The 15,600-nt window shown below is 42.1% G+C and overlaps 1 protein-coding gene across 3 annotated transcripts in view; it reads right to left on the bottom strand.

Moving 5' to 3' along the window:
* SUGCT (succinyl-CoA:glutarate-CoA transferase) overlaps window positions 1-15,600 on the bottom strand; it is a 291,279-nt gene that overhangs the window by 8,890 nt on the left and 266,789 nt on the right. The gene's annotated exons all lie outside the window — the stretch shown is intronic.

Here is a 15,600-nt window from a genome sequence, read left to right as displayed (position 1 = left end):
AACAATGAGTTCGTAAGTGACTGTGGAGGCCAATTCTGGATCCACACGTCCTTCCACAGTGGGGACATGGGTTTCTGGGCAGGAGTTGATCACGGTGTGGATTTGCCAAGCGTGTCTTCCTCTTAGCACGTTTCTCCCTTGTGTCCTGAGTTCGAGTGTCTTCAAAGCCCATGACACCTTTGGTAAAGGCTGTTCTCCAACTGGAGAACTTGCAGGCCAATGTTTCCTAGTAGTTAGTGTTTATACTACGTGTTTTTAGATTTGCCTTGAGAAAGTCTTTAAACCTCTTTTGTTGACCACCAACATTACACTTTCCATTTTTAAGTTTGAAATAGAGTAGTTGCTTTGGAAGACGATCATCAGGCATCCGCACAACATGACCAGTCCAACTTAGTTGATGTTGAAGAATCATTGCTTCAACACTGGTGATCTTTGCCTGTCTTCCCAAGTGATGTGTAAAATTTTTTGGAGACACCACTGATGGAATCTTTTGAGGGGTTGGAGATGGCATTTATAAGTGGTCCATGTTTCACAAGCATATAGTAAGGTTGGTAGTACAATAGCTTTATAAGCAATCATTTTGGTAGTACTGCTCTCTTGCCACTGGAGGACAGGATTTCAAGGAAGGACTGGGCAGACAAACACCTCCAAGCCCCCTTGCAGCAAGGTGGACTAGTGGTTTGGATTGCTCTTTAAATGTAGAAACGTTCTGCTGGGTGGCATAGTGAGGATATATCAAAAGTACTTCTTTGTTGTCTTCACTGCCACTGAGTAGGCTCACTAACGAACACTTACTTGTGCTGGTTGCATTTGTCTGGAGTTTTTCTTTGCTTGCGTCTCCCAGGTGGTTTCACTGTCTTCAGCTCTGCTGTATGCCATGAAGCCAGTTAAGCTCTATCAAGCGGGAGAGGATGTCTGGGGCGAGCATGTCACCAGCCTGGGCCATCCATGTATTGCACAGATTAACTGGGCTTTTAATAGGACCACGGGTCAAATTAGCTGGAAAATCCCCCAGAGCCACCTGAATTCATCAGCCCCTGAGGACAGACCATGCTAATAGGTTCTCCACCTCTGTAGAGGTGACAAATCCCCCACTCTCAGAGGGAGACCATATTTAAAGCTAACCTAGCATTCAGTGGTTGCATCGACAGATCTGAGGGCTGGCTGACAGAGCTATCACATTTCCTCTGGTTAGAGGCTGGCACATGGCACAACCATCAGTTGTTTGAGTCATGGCCCCCTCACCTGGCTTACCCTTCTTCTCGCACCACTCCTCTCCTTACCCAAGATCACTGCAAATGTCCTCCACTCAGCTCTCCCCAGCTGACCTTGTCCCAGGCACATGGAAAACAATCAAGGCCAGAGCACTACACAGAGTGGAAGAACTCGACCGGGGGCGGGGGGAGGTGCCATTCTTTCTGGCAACGCTGTGTCTCTTGAAATGTGTCTATAATAAATTTCTGTATAGTTCACAGTTAACACATGGCCAAAATAGCTCAACTGAGAAAGCATGAGACTGAAGATCAGTAACTTCCTTTCAAAGGATAGCTCAGTTGGTAGAGCATGAGACTCTTAATACCAGGAAAGTGGGTTCAAACACCATGTTGGGCAAAAGATTCCTGCATTGTAGAGGTTGAACTTGATGATCCTCATGGTCCCTTGCAACTCTTCCATGATTCTGTGACAGATGAGGCATATCTCTTAAGATATCTCTTAATATAAACTCTGGATATAACACCTGTTTTGCCCAAGGTTTAAAACATGTAAAGGAGTATGGAGAACATTGTCTACATATATATTCTTTCTCGATTCAGTATTAGAAGAAGAAGAGAAGAAGAGTTTGGATTTGATATCCCGCTTTATCACTACCCGAAGGAGTCTCAAAGCGGCTAACATTCTCCTTTCCCTTCCTCCCCCACAACAAACACTCTGTGAGGTGAGTGGGGCTGAGAGACTTCAGAGAAGTGTGACTGGCCCAAGGTCACCCAGCAGCTGCATGTGGAGGAGCGGAGATGCGAACCCGGTTCCCCAGGTTACGAGACTACCACTCTTAACCACTACACCATTATTAAATAATAAAAGTCAGATATGTAAGAAATTGTTGCAGCATGGAGTGCTCTTGTTCCCTGTTCCACACATTCAGACTGTAGCCCCTGCAAAAGATACCAGAGGGAAGCCAACACCTTTCCCCAAAAGTACCCATGAACATTTGAGCCCGTTTGCCACCACAGGCAATGCACCCCAGCAAGAAACAGAAGAGAAGTGTCAGGCTCCAAGCCAAAGGAACCAAGGAGGCAAAATCTAAGAGGTGTAGTCAGGCCCTGGGAGTATATAAGGGCTCAGCGAACACCAAGCACTCACTGGAACAAGCTGCATGGTCCCTAGGACCTGTCCAGGGTTCTGAAGGGCCTTGTCTCTGACCACCTTAGTTTCCTGTTTCCACATTCTCCGCTTTCGAAGGGATACACACTCCCTGCCCCCTGGGTTTCCTGTTCTTGCCATAAGCTCCAGACCTGCTTCCCTGAAACTGTTCCACAGGTTCAGCCTCTCCAGGGCTAGGCTTGTGACACTTTTCAGCCTAATAAAATGTGTAAATTGTACCGTGAAACAATAAAACTCAAAGGACACAAACACTCTCTTCTCTATTAACCCTTTTCATTGAATTGGAAGATGGCCGCCTGCTTGCAGAAAGCCAAGACATTAAGCAGATGGGAGGAGGAGGAGGGAAATGAAAAGCAGCTCTCACCTCTACAAAAACGTGCAAAGTTCAGAGCCACCCTTCTAACTCAGCAAGCACAGAGCAATGTTTAATGTGAACTCAGATGCCTTTTGCAGATTGCTCTGATTCTTGTGCTGATTTCTACACCAGCTGTCTTCCGCCAGATTCAATGTGCAGGTTTCATTTTAACACACTGGCTATTCCCTGGTTACCTGCCATATAATGGGATCTTACAGGTGGAGGGCATGTTTGTAATGCTTGTTCATCCACTTGCAGAGGAAAATATCATAAAATAAAATACTTGGGGTGACATTCCTGAATTCAAATACAACCCACTTCCCCAGTTTTCAGATACAGTATCAATCAAAGAATGCCAAGAATTACTTCACCTCATATATATGTACCTGTTGCAGATTATAGTCATTTGAAAATTAATTTTTAAACCAGCTGTTATTTTCCCCTAGCGAAATGCACACTGCCGTTTCTTTCAGAAAAATGCTGCTATTAGGATTGGTTGCTATGATATATAAAAAGCGTTTAGATCTACCTGGAGTGTTCAGTTCTATTCTGTAGCATTGTAGTTCTATTCCTGCAGCTTTGTCCTGTAATATTTTTTAAATAAAAGAGATAAGGCATATCATGCTGTTCCTGCTTCCTGTGGTTTCTGCGAAGCGGCAATTGAATGACATAATCAGTACTCAGTTCATGGGTGGAATTAAAGAGCTAACCCAAAAGTCACTTCAGGCTAAAGATGTGAAAGGCAACAGTTTCATCTGAGTGATGAAATGGCAGGAAATGGAGATGATTTAAAAGATGTAAAGCAGTCTCCATGGGACACAGAGGGACAGTTTGAAAGCCAAAATACACATTACACTGGGTGTGCCTAAGGTTATCTGTACTGATGCTGCTGGTTCTACTTGTATTACTTATCATATTTTTGCTTTTGTGGTGGTGGTGGTGGTGATGATGATGATGATGAGCAGTATTTCTACAACTATCAGGTGGCCAAACTTGATACCAAGTCTGCCCCACCACCACACCATCACTACAACACAGCACTTTGTGTGACCTGTCAATTATACATGGCACATTTAATCTGAAAAGCCAAGGAGAACATCAATATTTTAGACAGAGAAATTCTCTCCTCCTTTGTTCACTCTTCTTTGTGGCCTAAAGAGATCTCTGCAGGGTGGACCTATCTATAACTTTAGTACACATACTGTACTTTACAGTTCACATGCTTTGAAGCAAGCATGAGCAGGCTCAGTTAAAAACTGGTGACCCTTAAAAGTGTCAGAACACTCTGAATTCAATCTGGAAGATGCAATGCCAGTTTAATTTCTAAAACATGCTTTTGTGTAGATACTTTGAAGGTTGACCACACACACAAATAAAAGCAGATCTGGATCAAGAAATGGAAAACATTTTTTAAAAAATGTTTTGAATGGCTATAATGAGACTCTGATATTTTCACACCTATGGAAATTGTTTTCATGCTATTTAGTACATTCCTATAATAGTGAAGGGAACTGTGTTATTTCACTTGAGTACAAAGATGTAAGAATAGTGAGAATCACCTGTCCTTAAAGTAATGTTATTAATTGCTATATTTTCTAGCTTGATCAGTGTGTGCAATTATGCAAGGAACATTCATTTGGCTTAATAAAGGAATTACAACATGTGCAAAAGAATGGCCATGTTGGGCAGAACAATGACCCATTTCACAGAACCTTTTGTCTACTGCAAACAGCCAACCAACTGCTAAAAGAAGTTCACAAGCAGGACATAAGAGCCCCAAAATCTAGTAACCAAACGAACATTGACCTGGCTTGGATCTTGCACTGAACCATGGTTCAGCATTACAAGAATGAGCCAAACTTCACACTGGTTTGCACTCTTTTGCCCCAGCAGGGCCATGATGAAATCGACAGCTTTCACTTTCATGTGAGATTAACTGGTGTTGAGCTTAACTAAACTTTAGTTAGTTAAGCTTAACTATGGTTACCAAAACAAAGCCAGCTTCATAGACCATGGTGTGAACTTGGCTTGCTTCGACTAACCATAGTTAAATTAACCATAGTATATCTTTGGACAACCTAGAAAAATGGAGTTATTCACAAATAGAAGCAAAAACTTCCAAATGCACTGAAGGAGAAGAGGGAGATGCAACGCATGATCTCCAGGGAGGATGAGGCTTATTCTCATAAACCTAACTATGCTACAACTGGGGTTTAGTGTTACATCAAAATTCTGGCCCATTTTCTCTGAAAATAAAGGTTGCACTTTTGGCTCAGAAAATAATAGCATATGATACTTCACTAAATTAAAAAACTGTTTCATGCAGAAAAGGCAATCCCAATGGAGTTCTGCCAAACACACTGACCTAGGGCTCATCCACCCTGGAGTTTAATTTGAAGCTGCTTGTGTCTCGTATTTTTTTTATGCCTCACATGACATCCTTCTCATCCAAGTGGCAGCCCATGTTCCCCCACCCCAACACACTAAATTTGGATCTTCCCCACCAATAGATAATCTAGTAAGGGAAGAAAATTCAGTATAAAATTACATGTAATCTGACTGTGTCAGCACTGATTGCCCTATATGGGCAGACATTTATACATGTGTGGTGATGTTTCACTGGGTACCATCCATCACCACACTCCCTGTTTCCTTTCCCAAAGGAAATGATGTAGCCCACTCTTTTCCACCAATTGCTGATGAAGGCAAGTTTGTAGATTTTTTTTTTATTTTTACAACAGCTCTTTTGTGCAGAACTGTGCTTGCAAAAAAACCCCAGCTGTATTAAAAATAAAAATATTTTTTGCCCTTGGAGGAACAGGAGGTAAGAAAGGAGAAGGGGAAGAAAGAAACAACAGCTTTTCATGTGAGCGACTGCAAATCCTTTCCTGGTTTGGAGTGATCCATTTTTTATTGTGATAATCTGATATAATTGAAAATCTGTATTTCAAAAATGTGGGGTCTACCTGCACAGGTGGAGCAACACACACACACACACACACACACACACACACAGACATTTTTAGTGCTATTTTGTGCAAATTGGGTATACAGAAAAACATACATATATACATTTGAAAGTGTGCCTGCTCAAGGCACAAAAATACCTGTGTGTGTGCCCACAGCATTCCTCAGGTTTCCTGGCTTGGAGTGATATACCTTTGTGTAAATCTGTTACATCAGAAAATTGTATTTCATATACGGAGTGAGAGGGGGCGGAGAGAGAAGCACATACAACTAAACTCATACCTAGAGACATTCCCACAATATTTTCTGGGATTTATGGAGGATGGGGAAATATTAACTGAGGGAAGGAACAACAAATGCAGAGATCTATTCCACCAAGCACTGTCCACTAGTGTGAATGGGAAACATCAAGGAAGATTTCAGAGGCATAAAATGGAAAGCGTTCATGTGTGGATGGAGATGCACATGGAAATGGACACATGGAAAGAGCAACTCATGTGTGCTGGAATGCCCTTGTGTGGGCACAGTCCCAGTTGCTGTCAGGCAAAACTATGGCTTGCAATAATTCGTTGGGTAAGAGGTCCGTAGAAAGAAGCTTGCTTTTAAATAACACACTGGGCATGGACTTGCCAAGCCAAGTACTGAGAGAGCATTAAAAGCAGAGTAAATCACTTGCTTAGCTTTTTCCAATGAAGCAGTTACATGAAACTGATCAAACATGGGATCGTTGTGTAAGAAATGAGAGGTATTCAACTGGTAATACCAACGAAATGGTCTAGATCAAAAGCTGCAATTTGGTTTAGTCAATGTCAGGCCTCCATTGACTTGTGAGAGTGGTTACAATTAAGGAAGGGTAGCAAAGAGGTGCTTTCCTCCTCATCAGGCCCTTTGCCTCTTTCACTACGCTTATACAGGGATCAAGCTGCGGGTGCTGGAGGAGCACTTTTGCCACGGGGAAAGTTGGAGAGAAATTGCTTCCATTGCCCCACAAGCAATAGCCATATGCAGGCAGCAGGAGACTCTTCTCATCCAAAGAAGTGTCAGCCAAAACTGTTGACATCAAAGTAAGCAATATCCAAGGGTTTAGTACTTTGAGCAAGCATACTAAGCTGATGACTTCCTAGTGCAGGTCTATTGTTTTCATTTCCTACCATATACTTCCACCAATGCATGTTTTGAGATGAAGACCAGTGATAGGTGCTTCGTGCAAGGATTCCCTTAGATTATTAAATACACTGCCTTAATCCCTCACTGCTTTAGCTGACAAATTTAATAAACTACAGGATACAGAACTCCGTAATCCCATTGGGGTTTTTCTCTTTCTGTTTATTTATTTATTGACTTACAGAGTAGCATTTCAGAGACATATTCAAGTGCTATAAAGCTAATCCTTAGCAATTTCCTCTCTTCTCAAATACTCCAAATAACTTATTACTAGAGAGGAGTTTCATATATCAGAAGAGAATTGCCTTTCTTGTGTATTGGACATTCTTGAGGAAATGCATTTTAATGCAGCCAAAGAAGGGGGGGGGAATGAAATGTTTATAAGAGATTCATTGGAAACTCTTCTAATTACATCAACTTGAAATTAGAGTCAGGGAACGGCTGGATGGTGGAGATCTGGTTCCTATTTCTATTTCTCCTGCAGATTTCTTTTGTCACCTTAAGCAAATCAAGCCTGGTCTGATTTTTAGTTGGGCTGAACATGCCCTGCTGCCCCTGAGGTCCGTGGAACGCCCCCCCCCCCCGCAACATAGATAATGATGGCAATTCCAAGGCCTCCCCATACAAGAAGAAAAATCTGGGAGACCGAGGGCTATTGACCTTGATGTGTTTTTATGACAATGCAGTCCATAAATATTTAAAGAAATACATCATGGATCATAAAAAATATTATGAAGGGTGGCGTATAAGTGCAGTAAATGAAAGATCTGGAGCCTGAAGATCTGGAGCATTCAGAAAATACTGCTCCACTGACCAGGCAAAACAGAAAGCCAGACTCCCAGTATTTAGAGCAGACTTGACCGATCCAGAGACGTTACTCCACCTGCCAATCTCAGGGGCTCGTGTCATCAATAGGCCTGTTCCCTTCTCTGTCTGAAGTGGGGTGTGATGCTTCAGCATGCACAGACCATAACAGTAGGATTGAGAAATTCAGTTCAATTTGGAATTCAATGTGAACCTGCCTATTTAAGACTGGAGGGGGGGTGTCCATCTCTACACACCAGGCTGGTCCCCACGTGGACCTTGAAGGTGCTGAGCCAAAATCAAGAGCCCTAGACATTCCCTCCTGAGCCTCCACATGAGAATGAACAACCCCCTTCACAGAGTTTTGTCATACTTCCACTTGCTTGTCTACTTTCCCCGGGGGGAACCCACTGTTTACCGCTGAATCGGAACAAACATCAACTGGGTTTTATACAGATTGATGTTTGTTCTGATGCAACAGTAAAGAGCAGGTTTTCCTGAGGAACGCATGGGCCAAAGAAAACCCCTCTCGGACCCATGGCTAGAATTCAGGGAGCAAGCGGAAGTTAGACCACATTCACATGGCAGTTTATTCGATTTCCACGACAGCTCCCTGACTGCTAATGTCTACCTTATCCTTGAGCTTCCACATGACAAAAAGCCACACCTGGAAAATCAGTAGAATATAGTGCATGTTTAACGCTCATATCCATGTTATTTGATTTCAGAAAATAATCTGTTTGCTGCCTCATTAACCTGGAAAATCACAGGAGTAAAGCAGTGTCATTCGGGTGGTCATACCAGCATACAGTTCTTTCCTGCTGTTTTCATGGGCGAACAGAAATGCACATGTGCAGAAAGAGAGGGGCAGCAGCAATGTGGTCCAATGGCATTTGTTGCTGTGTCACACCATGCCAGCTAGTGCAAATGCTAGTATACCTGCTAGTATACCTGTCCGGAGTTTTGGGCTGGGTTGCCATCAGTATGCCGATGACACCCAACTCTATCTGTTGATGGATGGCCATCCTGACTCGGCCCCAGACACACTGACCAGATGTCTGGAAGCTGTGGCTGGATGGTTACGTGGGAGCCGGTTGAAGCTAAATCCTTCGAAGACAGAGGTCCTGTGGCTGGGACGGGGCGATATGGGATTGGGGGGGCAACTCCCATCTCTTGCGGGGGCGCAGTTAGTGCCAGCACCGTCCGTTAAGAGTTTGGGTGTAATCTTCGACACCTCCCTTTCCATGGAGGCGCAGATTGCAGCTATAACAAAGGCGGCATTTTTCCATCTCCGCCAAGCTAAGCAGTTGGCTCCTTACCTCTCTCGCCCTGACCTAGCCACTGTGATCCACGCGACGGTCACCTCCAGACTGGATTATTGTAACTCGCTCTACGTGGGGCTGCCCTTAAGACTGACCCAGAAACTCCAACGGGTGCAGAATGCTGCTGCGAGACTCCTTACGGGGTCTTCGCTGCGAGATCACATTCATCCGGTGCTATATCAACTGCACTGGCTCCCGGTGGAGTACAGGATCAGGTTTAAGGTGCTGGTTTTAACCTTTAAAGCCCTTTACGGTCTAGGACCCTCGTACCTACGGGACCGCCTCTCCTGGTATGCCCCACAGAGAAACTTACGGTCTTCAAATAAAAACATCTTGAAGGTCCCAGGCCACAGAGAAGTTAGGCTGGCCTCAACTAGAGCCAGGGCTTTTTCGACTGTGGCTCCGACCTGGTGGAACACTCTGTCACAAGAGACTAGGGCCCTGCAGGACTTGACATCTTTCCGCAGGGCCTGCAAGACAGAGCTGTTCCGCCAGGCCTTTGGCCAGGGCACAGCCTGACTCCCTCCCTCGGCAATCTTCGCGGAGCTCTGGCCCAATGGTGGCCAGTGGCTTGAATTTAATTAATTTTATAATGAATGATTTTAGAGTGTTGTTTGTGTTGTACTTTTGTATTGTTTTATTGTTGTTAGCCGCCCTGAGCCCGGCTTCGGCTGGGGAGGGCGGGATATAAATAAAATTTATTATTATTATTATTATTATTATTATATCAGTCAAAAAGTCACATTTCCATAATGAAATAGGTATTGCCGTGTGAAGGGAGCAGAGGCGCTAGCATTGCAATCAGGAAAACTAACGCAATATTCCCCGTGTCTGAATGCACCCGTATTCCTGGAACTTTCCCCCTGCTAGCTTTTGAGAACAGAACACATGATCCAGCTCTTAGACCTGTTTTTTAATACACACAATCACACACACACACACACAATCACACACACACAATTTGGTTTCTGCCTTTTATATAAGTATTCACTCCATAATTTGTGAACAGTCAAGTTACAGCTGGAACAAATGAGAATAAATTTTCTCTACTCTCTCTTTTTATATATATAAAAGCTCTCATCATTTCTAATGTTATTTGACCAGTAAATAACAGAGGGTGTTTTTTAAAAAAACTCATATTGTTTACAGCTGGAGGAAAATGAAGAACAGTAATTTTCTAGATGTCAAGGCCATTCAAAAACATTCTTTGCAGGAAGGAGAGAACTACTAAAAAACAACAACAAACCACTGCCACACAGAATCATAAACAGATTAGGATTCTTTTTTAATACACTGAGGGGGGGAAATGTTTTCAAAAACTGCATCAGAGGTGCCATAAAAGCGGGAGGGGGGAGAGAAGGGAACCACATGTTGTTCTTCTTCAAGCATACCTCTATTTCTGGCTATTTATATAAAAAGTAACCACAACAAGTGATCTTAAAATAAGCTGCTTTTTAGCAATTTAAATCTTAAATACATCCAAGAGCAGATCCAAAGAATGACTCTCCGCATATGATTTTCTGAATTGGCACCGCACTGGGATTTTCACATAAAGGATTTTAAAATTAATCTTTCATAGACACTGGGGTCTGGCATCAGGGTCCGTCTCCACTGAGAGTGACCAATATCCCAAGCCCTTAGGAGGCTCCATCACCTACCTGGCCACCCAGAGGCAGCTATTTGTTTTAACTTTGGCTCCTTCTAGGGATGGACAAATCTGTCTATTTTAGATACTTAGTTTCTCTCAAGGGTGGGGAGAAACAGGACAGTATATCCAAAGTCCAGGTTTTTTGCCGGTTTATTTTCAGATGATTTCTTTGTGGAAAACCATTACATTGTTAGTGGGAAACATTTAGTTAGAAGTGATAAAAACAGACAAAACAAACATTGATTTTGGTAAGTGTCATTCTGCATAGAACTATTCTATAAGAGCAACATGTAAGATTCCACTGAACACCCTGAGAGTTCGTTCTCATGTGTAAATGTTGATGTAACCAAGCCCAAAGCATGCAGTCTCTCTCTCTCTCTCTCTCTCTCTCTCTCTCTCTCTCTCTCTCTCTCTGTGTGTGTGTGTGTGTGAGAGAGAGAGAGAGAGAGAGAGAGAGAGAGAGAGAGAGAGAGACGAAAGGAAACCAAGTTCAATGAGATATTCAAAATTAGATACAAAAAAAATAGGTAAGAATCATGGGGCAGATGTTAAAGAGTTGAATTATTCATACCTAAAGCTGAATAAGTGCAGAGTGCAGAAAGGCGAAATCCATCCCAACTTTCTGGCAAGTGATTTGTCATGTCAACTTATCAGACGAATTATATCCCATCCTCCCATTTCAAAATTACACAATTAGTCGTCGCTTTACTCAACTGCATGCGTGCCTCTGGTAACGGTTTCCTCAAAATGCTCAGAACTATTGTAGTTTTTGTTTGCAAAAGCCAAAACACCATGAACTTCAAGTCCTGCCAATTTTTCCCCCCTGCCAAGTCCTATTAGCATAAACGAATGGTTTATTTTAAGAAATGTCTGATAAATTACTTTGCACAATCAGTAATGAGGGTACTGTCAGCAGAGGAGAATAATTTCCAACACTTACTTGGCACCAACGTGTGGTTTACTCTTAGCTCACAGCCATATTATGTGGCCTTGGTTTTGCTCTATTCCATGAATCTGCCTGATCTCTTTAGAGTAAAACTTTTAAATGTCTTTAATGAAAAGGTAGCTTTGTCCCATTTGCATTTCTGGGGGAGGTGTATTTTAAATATAACTATACGTTCAGTATTCTTTCCTGAAAATAATCCCACATGGGAAATAGTCCTTGTGTGGGGTAGCAGGCAATTGGCTACCAAGCTAGCATCCCATATTCACTCTACAACAGATGGTAGAAAGTTCAAGGGGATGGGACGATCCAGTAAAGTTGAAACTCAATTGTTACCTATACAGTATAGGCTACTTATGGAACTGCTTGAGGAGGAGGAGATTCAGCTAAAGGCCTCAGAGGTTGTGGCTACAAGATCTGAGGGAGGTCAAGGCCAAGAACCTTGGCTCTCTGCCCCCTACCCTTGCCCCAGCCAAGGCAAGTCTTTCTGTTTGCATTTGGGGCTGAATGCTCAGGTTGGAATATCAGCTCTCACAATGGTATTCCCTCTCTGCCTAAGGATAGTTTTAGGCCAGGAATGAGGAACCTGTGGTCATCTAGATATTGTTGGACCACAACTCTAAGCACCCCTGACCATAGGCCATGCAGCCTGAGACTGATTGGAGCTGGAGTCAAAAAACAGCTGGAAGGCCACAACTTCTGCACCCCTGTTCTGTGGCAGCCTCAGTTCTCTTGCTTCATCTCTTCTCCTACACTTAAAGCTAAAGGGACCCCTGACCAGTGAACGACCCTGGGGTTGTGGCGCTCATCTCGCTTTATTGGCTGAGGGAGCCAGCGTACAGCTTCCGGGAGGTCATGTGGCCAGCATGACTAAGCCGCTTCTGGCGAACCAGAGCAAACAATCACTTGGGACCTAAATATGCTTATCTTCCTGTTATAGCATGGCAATTATTAGTTATGGGTAACTGGGAATAGCCATAATTTCTTTCTTGAAGGTGTGCACCACGTGTAAATTCTCAAATATAACCCCTTAAAGAAAATGAGTTGGTTTTGTCCAAAGCCAATTCCCTTTTCTTGTTGGAAAGAGCCAGGAGTGGCCCTATCCGAGGCTGCATTTAATTTCACCTTCTTACCTTCAGCATCCGTAAGAACCAGCACACTTCCCAAATAGATAAAGATCAAGTGGCATACAAGAGTTCTAAAAGCGCTATAGGAGGTATCCACAGGGCAGCTTCAAGAAACTTCCCTTCTTTCCAAAAAAACCAGTAAGACTTTCTGTTCTGCGATAGCTGGTTTTAGCTAAGAATATGCCAAACTGCTACACAAATTAAATGCAGACATTAAAAAGGTCAGTTGACCATTGTCACTTTTAATACCACTTTTAATTTGTCTGCACAGTTCCCTTTTCCTGTCTACAGTCATTGCCCTTTCAGACATCCTTTGCACAGTCTAAATGCGACTCTATTTCACATTCCCACTTTAGGTCCCTTTAAATGTCCTGTGAAATTCATATTACTCCTACATTGTATTTAATGTACCAAATGCATAAGGTAAAAATATATACTCTGCCTTTAATACCAGGGAGTGCTTCCAAAGCGATCCTGTAGGTATGTGAGCTGAACACAGATAAACAGAAAAGTCCCCATCCACCATGTGAGATATTACTGTGAAAGGATATGCTCTAATCTTCCTCAAGGGATCCATCATGAATCCCACCTTGCTTGTCAACACACAGTTGTGGTATTGTCAATTGGAGAATCTACACTACATTCATTTCAACAGCATGTGGGGACACCTGGAGAGCCAAACAGATTGTCCAGTGGAAGGGTGTTGCAGGCTGAATTCTGGAACCAAAATGACATGAAGATGGGCTGCTCAGGAATATAAATGTTGCCATCTGCATTTGTGGGAATCATCTACAGTTTTTTTAAACCTTGTGAGCACAAAGAAAGGAAAATGCATTCTAGCTGCTATATATTCTAAACGAGTGCATTAGAGCACATAAATCTGTTAATTTACATCATTTCTTCTATTTCTGAAGTTCGAGCTAAGAGCGCCATTGCTTTTGTAGTCAAAACTGCACCACCCATGCAGACATCAGAAGCCTTGAGGAAGCCCCAAGTTTTGCAGAAGTTTGGAAAGGGAAACTCAGGGGAAGGCACTGGAATCCTGAACAGGGTGCATTCCACACTGCAAAATTTTGTTGTTGTTTTTATTAATATTTTATTAAGTTTTATCAATAAAAAAGTTCAGAAAAATACAAAAACAGAAAAATGCAAAATTACAAAACACAAAAATACAAACATGAAAAAGAAAAAGAAAAAAGAAAACACATAAAAAAGAAAACAAAAATCCCTCTTTTTTAATTTCTCATCTTTAGTTAACTTATTTTCCTGACTTCCTCACGCCTCCCTTTTTGTATCCCTTTTAAGAATTGGTTCAGCAAATTCATATCCTATTAGTTTATCTATTATCAATCCAATCTTACATTTTACCTTGTTGCTAGAACCCCTTCAATTCATTTCAATGTCATCAGCATTCAAAAATTTTACAATGTTTCTGTAAATAAGTTTTAAATTTCCTCCAATCTTCTTCCACCAACTCTTCTCCCTGGTCTCGGATTCTGCCAGTCATTTCCGCCATTTCCATATAGTCTATTAATTGCATCTGCCATTCTTCCAGAGTGGGTAGGCCTTGTGTCTTCCAATGCTTTGCGATGAGAATTCTTGCTGCTGTAGTAGCATACATAAAGAAAGTTCTATCCTTCTTTAGCACCGATTGGCCAACTATGCCCAGGAGAAAGGCCTCTGGTTTCTTCAGGAAAGTATATTTAAATACCTTTTTCATTTCATTATAGATCATCTCCCAGAAAGCCTTAATCCTTGGGCACGTCCACCAAAGGTGCAAGAATGTACCTTCAATTTCTTTACATTTCCAGCATTTATTATCAGGCAAATGATATATTTTTGCAAGTTTGACTGGAGTCATGTACCACCTGTACATCATTTTCATAATATTCTCTCTTAGGGCATTACATGCTGTAAATTTAATCCCGGTGGTCCACAACTTCTCCCAGTCAGCAAACAAAACATAATATTATATCCCATATCTTGTGCCCATTTTATCATTGCAGATTTTACCGTTTCTTCCTCAGTATTCCATTTCAACAGCAGATTGTACATTCTTGATAGTATCTTAGCATTGGGTTCTAACAGTTCTGTTTCTAACTTTGATTTTTCCACCTGGAAACCAATTTTTTTATCCAAATTATAAACCTCTCTTATTTGAAAAGAGTGTAACCAGCCTCGCACCTTCTCTTTAAGCTTCTCATAGCTCTGTAATTTCAATTTGTCACCTTCCTGTTCTAAAATTTCCCAATATTTTGGCCATTTGGCCTCCATATTAAGTTTTTTCAAGGCTTTCGCTTCCATAGGTGATAGCCACCTTGGGGTTTTACTCTCCAGAAAGTCTTTATATCTTATCCAGACATTAAACAATGCTTTCCTGACAATATGGTTTTTAAATGCCTTATGTGCTTTTACCTTGCCATACCACAAATATGCATGCCACCCGAATACATTGTCATAACCTTCAAGATCCAAAACATCTGTATTTTCAAGAAGCAGCCATTCCTTCAGTCAGCAAAAAGCTGCTGATTCATAGTAGAGTTTAAGGTCTGGCAGGGCAAACCCCCCTCTGTCTTTAGCATCAGTAAGTATCTTGAATTTTATTCTGGGCTTTTTGTCCTGCCAGACAAATCTAGATATGTCTCTTTGCCACTTCTTGAAACAATCCATCTTATCAATAATTTGCAATGATTGAAATAGGAATAACATTCTCGGCAATACATTCATCTTACTAACAGCAATTCGACCCAGCAAGGAAAGCTTCAAATTCGACCAAATTTCTAAATCTTTTTTTCACTTCTGACCAACATTTCTCATAGTTATCTTTAAATAAATTCACATTCTTAGAAGTCATTGTCAGGGAACTGCCATCGGAGCCAGGAGTGGAG

This window comes from Podarcis raffonei, chromosome 12 (genome assembly GCF_027172205.1).
Source record: "Podarcis raffonei isolate rPodRaf1 chromosome 12, rPodRaf1.pri, whole genome shotgun sequence".
Taxonomy (NCBI): Eukaryota; Metazoa; Chordata; class Lepidosauria; order Squamata; family Lacertidae; genus Podarcis; species Podarcis raffonei.
Note: the sequence above shows the minus strand (reverse complement) of the source record. Positions and strands in the feature narration are given on the sequence as shown.